The sequence below is a fragment of the Pseudophryne corroboree genome, chromosome 2 (assembly GCF_028390025.1).
Source record: "Pseudophryne corroboree isolate aPseCor3 chromosome 2, aPseCor3.hap2, whole genome shotgun sequence".
NCBI lineage: Eukaryota > Metazoa > Chordata > Amphibia > Anura > Myobatrachidae > Pseudophryne > Pseudophryne corroboree.
In genome coordinates this window covers 284,358,929-284,365,686 of record NC_086445.1, presented here as the reverse complement: position 1 = coordinate 284,365,686, position 6,758 = coordinate 284,358,929, and the positions used below count along the sequence as shown (strand labels likewise).

The following is a 6,758-nucleotide window of genomic DNA, read 5'->3' as shown; positions in this document are numbered from 1 at the left end:
CTACAGCGGGTAAGTCATCTTTTCTTCCTTATGTTCCAGCACAACAGAAAAAGGCACCCCATTATCACATGCAGCGGCCTAATAAATTCAAAAAAGGAAGAGGCTCGTCCTTCCTTGCTTCAAAAGGTAGAGGAGGGGGAAAAAGGTCGCCTGCTGTGTCAGGCTCCCAGGACCAAATGTCCTCTCCGGCCTCTGACAAGTCCACCGCATGACGATGGGGCTCCCGTACGGGAGTCGGGGCCGGTGGGGGCGCGTCTTCGACTCTTCAGTCAGGCCTGGTTTCACTCGGGCCTAGATCCTTGGGTGTTAGACATAGTGTCCCAAGGGTACCAACTGGAGTTTCAGGAGGTGCCCCCCCCCCCACCACCGATTTTTCAAATCAGCCTTGCCAGTTTCTATCCCAGAAAGGGAAGTAGTGTGTGCTGCGATACAAAAGCTGTGTCAACAGAGTGTCATTGTCCCAGTACCCCCGTCCCAACAGGGAGAAGGTTTTTATTCGAGCCTCTTTGTCGTGCCAAAGCCGGACGGCTCGGTCAGACCGATCCTGAACCTAAAATCCCTCAATCTGATCTCCAGTCTAGAAGGGGGGGATTTTATGGTGTCAGTCGACATAAAAGATGCCTACTTACACGTCCCGATATATCCTCCACATCAAGCTTTCCTGAGATTTGCGGTACAGGATTATCATTACCAATTTCAGACGTTGCCGTTTGGGCTTTCCATGGCCCCGAGGGTCTTCACCAAAGTGATGGCGGAAATGATGGTGCTCCTGCGCAAGCAGGGTGTCACAATTATCCCGTACTTGGACGATCTCCTGATAAAGGCGAGATCGAAGGTGCAGTTGCTAAGAAATGTGGAACTCTCCCTGACAGTTCTGCAACATCATGGTTGGATTCTGAATTTGCCAAAGTCTCAGTTGATTCCGACAACTCGGCTGCCTTTCTTGGGCATGATCCTGGACACGGTACTGCAGAGAGTATTTCTTCCAGCGGAAAAGGCTCTGGAAATCCAATGCATGGTCAAGGAGATTCTGAAACCGGCAAGAGTGTCGATTCATCAATGCACTCGAGTGCTAGGGGAGATGGTTGCAGGACGCTCATTTTATGGCTGGATTGCCATTGCCGAAGTCAGTTAAGGCCCATTCTACCAGAAAGGCGTGCTCATCTTGGGCGGCTGCCCGAGGGGTCTCGGCACTTCGACTTTGCCGAGCAGCTACGTGGTCAGGTTCAAACACTTTTGCTAAGTTCTACAAGTTTGATACCCTGGCTGATGAGGACCTCATGTTTGCTCAATCGGTGCTGCAGAGTCGTCCGCACTCTCCCGCCCGGTCTGGAGCTTTGGTATAGACCCCATGGTCCTTTTGGAGTCCCCAGCATCCTCTAGGACGTAAGAGAAAATAGGATTTTAATACCTACCGGTAAATCCTTTTCTCCTAGTCCATATAGGATGCTGGGCGCCCATCCCAGTGCGTACTGTTACTTGCAGTTGTATTGTTAGTTGTTGTTTTCGGTTACACGAAGGTTGTGTATCAGTTATGTTCAGCTTGTTGCTGGTTTTCGTTCATACTGTTATCTGGTATTCCTGGTAATCCAGTTGTACAGTGTGTTGTGGTGTGAGCTGGTTTGTATCTCACCCTTAGTGTAACAAAAATCCTTTTCCTCGAAATGTCCGTCTCCCTGGGCACAGTTCCTATAACTGAGGTCTGGTGGAGGGGCACAGAGGGAGGAGCCATTTCACACCCATTCAAAGTCTTATAGTGTGCCCATGTCTCCTGCGTATCCCGTCTATACCCCATGGTCCTTTTGGAGTCCCCAGCATCCTCTACGGACTAGGAGAAAAAGATTTACCGGTAGGTATTAAAATCCTATTATTGCCCCCATATTCCTGGTAAATACTCTGGGGACTGTGGCTAACCCAAAGGGTAAGGCCTATAACTGAAAATGCTGTTTGAAGGACAGCAAACCTTGGATAACACTGATGGACAGTGGTATCGGAACATGTAGGTAAGCATCCTGTATATCCAGGGATGCCATAAAAGCCATGGCTCCACACATAAGGAACGTACGATTCCACATTTCCAAATGTATTTGTTCAGCATTTTAGGATTGAGCATGGGCCGAAATGACCCATTTGGCTTCCGACTAAAATCAGGTTGAAGTAAAACTTTGTCCTTGTTTGCCAGAGGAACTGGAATGCCTATTCCTGACCGAAGCAAATTTCTGACCTGCTTCTTGCAAAGCCAGGCCTTCATCTATAGCCAAGACGGGCTGAGCATAACTAGAGATACCGTGCCAGATCTGTGTGACCTGAAGAAGTTGTCCCCCCAACCTGGGGTCCCCCAGGCGGAGCCCACACCATCAGCTGATGGTTTAATTTTTCTACAGCACCTGTTATTCCCCGATGGTCTCCCATGCGAGTACTAACCCGGCCCAACACTGTAGATCTTCTGGTAGCCCAATGCTTTCCTAGTTTCCAATCACACGGACGTGGGATTCAAACCTGTGACAGGCTTCCATTGATAGTGTAAGACCAACACGACATGTTAGATACCACTAAAGGACCGAAATATAGAACTTTTAGGTTTGAACTGTATGTGGAAGGAACCTGACCTTCTTGGAGTCTGCTTCCGACTCCAGAATATCTGTCAATTCTTACCAAAAAGAATATTTTCAGAAAAAAAACAAACAATGATTCCACCTACAGCACCTGGTATTCACAGATGTTTACCATCCAAGTACTCACCAGGCCCCACACTGTATAACTTCCAAGATCTGGTGAGATTGGGCATATCCAGTGTGGTGTGACTGTAGATCTTCCACGTACCCAGCTAAACTGCTCTATGAGCAGGAATAGTTAGGACTGATGCCCTGGAGTAAATACTTTGCTCATATCCAATGCTTCCAGGAACATTGCCATTTTTTATATGAGCCATATGAGATTCTTGCTCTACTGAAAAATCTCCTTCCATTGCATCAGCCCAGGCAACCACTGCCTTTGTCATTCAAGCCGAAGCCAAGGCTTGGCCTCATGACAGCCCTAGACAGGTGCTGCACCTTTGAGAAAGTCATGGGTCACGAGACGAAACGCGTTAGACTCTATCTGGCGATACCCTGAACTTTGCACCCGCTTAACAGTACTTGTCTCTGAGCAGCCCCATTCATCTCTGCACTGTGACCGCCGTAAGCCGCTTCCTCACAGCACGCGGCCAGCTAGCCTCCCGCAACTGCCGAACGGGAAAAAGCCACAGCAGTACCGTGCCCTGGAGAGGCACTGCACGGACACCGCACTTCTGGCAGAACTGCCTCTTACCAACACGCGGCATCCAGCCTCACACGATCACTGAACGGAATATATCCCTCTCACCAAGCAGCCACGCTGTGGGCACTGCAGGACTTTCAACCGAGGACGCTCGGTTGTACCAGCCCACATGAGAGGTATTTTAACAGTATAACACACTCAGCCTATCTCCAATACGGCAATTACATTGTATCACGGAACTGCAACATTTCTATACTGCTAATTAGTGACTCATACTTATCCATTATTCACTATCCCTATTCAGAGTACAATCAGTGCTATATGGTCTCTTGCTGCTACTCAGTCACTATTATTGGTAGATAAGTCTTGCCTTTATACCATCAGGGTGCAAAGCAATATCATTATCTCACGGTATCGAACTAAGTTTTACTAATCATTTTGTGTATACATGTTTTTATTTTCTTTGTTTAATAAACCCTTTTATACACGTCGGCTCTGTTATCATAATTTTCCCTGTTACTTTGCGCAGCCGTTTCTACTTTAATTTCTATCTCAATCATTTAAACACACACAGTGTTTAGTACGGCAGCGCATAGTACCAGGGTAACTTCATTCATTTATATGTGGTTAATCTAAAGGCGCTGTTAAAGCAGTTTTTTGTTTCCCGAGTACCTATTGCCTGATGGCCCACAGGCAATGTTACCCCACACTACGGTAAATGTACATTTTCCATATGAGGCATAGGAAACTACGTCATATGTGAAACCTGACTATTATACCACAGGATTTTTACGGACATCTCCCATCTATAACATTATTTGCTGAGACTGTCTCATTATAGTCAACAGCATATTTGAGAGAACTGAGACAGTAACTTGTATTGTGGCCTTTACAGTTCATTTATATTTGTTCATTATGACATTTTATGCCATTTGTGTAATTATTTATGATTACATTTATTTTAACATATTTTGTGGCTTGAATGCCAATATTTGCACCTAACTTATTGGACTACTACAGATGTGTTCTCGTACATTGTTGGCCGCGATGCGTACGTGCGGCACGCTATAGTGTGCATAGGCATACTTCCGCATTTGCAACACTGCAAAACACAAACACAGACAGTGATGGAGCAATGCTCCCGCTGCCTGGAACAGGAGGGGGGAGTCAGCAGCAATGACCAAGTATGAGCAGCGGACAGCTATGCTCCCGCAGCTTGTACTTATTGGGACCAACACGCTGTGGCGGGAGCATGCAGCTTCACAGAGGTAGCGAGAAGAACGTAGGCAGTGGGAAGTGGGCTCTCCCGCTACCAAACACACAAGGGGGAGACAGCGGGGAGGCATTAGGTCGGGTAGCGTGTTGATTAGTTCCCGCTACCCGTTTTTCTATAATTAGGTGCGCGCGCATAGCAGCATGGCGGTGTGCGTTCACGCTACGCAAAACACTGCAAAATTTGGCAAGGCTGTGTGGGGACACGTGTATTTATACATGCAATACTGTGCAAAAGTTTTAGGCAGGTGTGGAAACAATGCTGCAAAATAGGAATGCTTTCAAAAATGGACGAGCTAATAGTTTATTTTTATCAATTAACAAAATGCAAAGTGAATGAACAGAAAAGAAATCTAAATCAAGTCAATATTTGGTGTGACCACCCTTTGCATTTAAAAATAAGATTTTAAACCTACCGGTAAATCTTTTTCTCCTAGTCCGTAGAGGATGCTGGGGACTCCGTAAGGACCATGGGGTATAGACAGGCTCTGCAGGAGACATGGGCACCTAAAAGAACTTTCTGATATGGTGTGCACTGGCTCCTCCCTCTATGCCCCTCCTCCAGACCTCAGTTAGAGAACTGTGCCCAGAGGAGATGGACAATACGAGGAAAGGATTTTGTTAATCTAAGGGCAAGATTCATACCAGCCCACACCAATCATACCATATAACCTGGAATACACCTAACCAGTTAACAGTATGAACAAACAACAGTATCCGTCCAAGACCGATTCTAACTGTAACATAACCCTTATGTAAGCAATAACTATATACAAGTCTTGCAGATTTTCCGTACTGGGACGGGCGCCCAGCATCCTCTACGGACTAGGAGAAAAAGATTTACCGGTAGGTTTAAAATCTTATTTTCGCTTACGTCCTAGAGGATGCTGGGGACTCCAAGACCATGGGGTTATACCAAAGCTCCCAATCTGGCGGGAGAGTGCGGATGACTCTGCAGTACCGACTGAGCAAATGCTAGGTCCTCATCAGCCAGGGTATCAAACTTGTAGAATTTAGCAAAGGTGTTTGACCCCGACCAAGTTGCTGCTCGGCAAAGCTGTAATGTCGAGCCGCCCAAGAAGAGCCCACCTTCCTAGTGGAATGGGCCTTTACTAAATGTGGTAACAGCAATCCAGCCGTAACATAAGCCTGCTGAATTGTGTTACAGATCCGGCGAGCAATAGTCTGCTTCGAAGCATGCTGCCAACAAGATTGGCACGCCTACAGGAACAACAATGCATCTGTTTTCCTAATTCAAGCCGTCCTGGCTACATACATTTTTAAGGCCCTGACTACATCCAGGGACATGGAATCCTCCAAGTCACTCGTAGCCAAAGGCACCACTATAGGTTGGTTCATATGAAATGAAGACACCACCTTGGGTAAAAATTGAGGACGAGTCCTCAATTCCACTCTATCCACATGAAAAATCAAGTAAGGGCTCTTGTAAGACAAGGCCGCCAATTCTGACACACGCCTCGCAGATGCCAAGGCTAACAACATGACCACCTTCCAGGTGAGAAATTTTAACTCCACCGTTTTAAGCAGTTCAAACCAGTGTGATTTAAGGAACTGCAACACCACGTTAAGGTCCCATGGTGCCACTGGAGGCACAAAAGGAGGCTGGATGTGCAGTACTCCTTTTACAAAAGTCTGGACTTCTGGAAGAAAAGCCAATTCCTTCTGAAAGAATATTGACAAAGCCAAAATCTGTACTTTAACAGAGCCTAACTTTAGGCCCATATCCACTCCTGTCTGTAGGAAGTGGAGAAAACGACCCAGATGGAAATCTTCCGTAGGAGCATTCTTGGTTTCACACCAAGAGACATATTTCCGCCAGATACGGTGATAATGTTTTGACGTCACCTCCTTCCTAGCCTCCGGAATACCGTTCTCCGCTAGGATCCGGCGTTCAACCGCCATGCCGTCAAACGTAACCGCGGTAAGTCTTGGAACAGACAGGGCCCCTGCTGTAACAGGTCCTCTCAGAGGAAGAGGCCAAGGATCTTCTGTGAGCGTCTCCTGAAGATCTGAGTACCAGGCCCTTCGAGGCCAGTCTGGAACAATGAGTATGGTCTGTACTCTTTTTCATCTTATGATCCTCAACACTTTTGTGATGAGAGGAAGCGGAAGAAACACATAGACCGACTGGAACACCCATGGCGTTACCAGAGCGTCTACTGCTATTGCCTGAGGGTCCCGGGACCTGGCACAATACCTCCAAAGCT

At 47.0% G+C, this 6,758-nt stretch overlaps 1 pseudogene; it reads right to left on the bottom strand.

Annotated features, from left to right (window-relative positions):
- Positions 1-2,694: 2,694 nt before the first annotated feature.
- LOC135052183 (5S ribosomal RNA) lies at positions 2,695-2,812 on the bottom strand (annotated as a pseudogene).
- Positions 2,813-6,758: the final 3,946 nt, after the last annotated feature.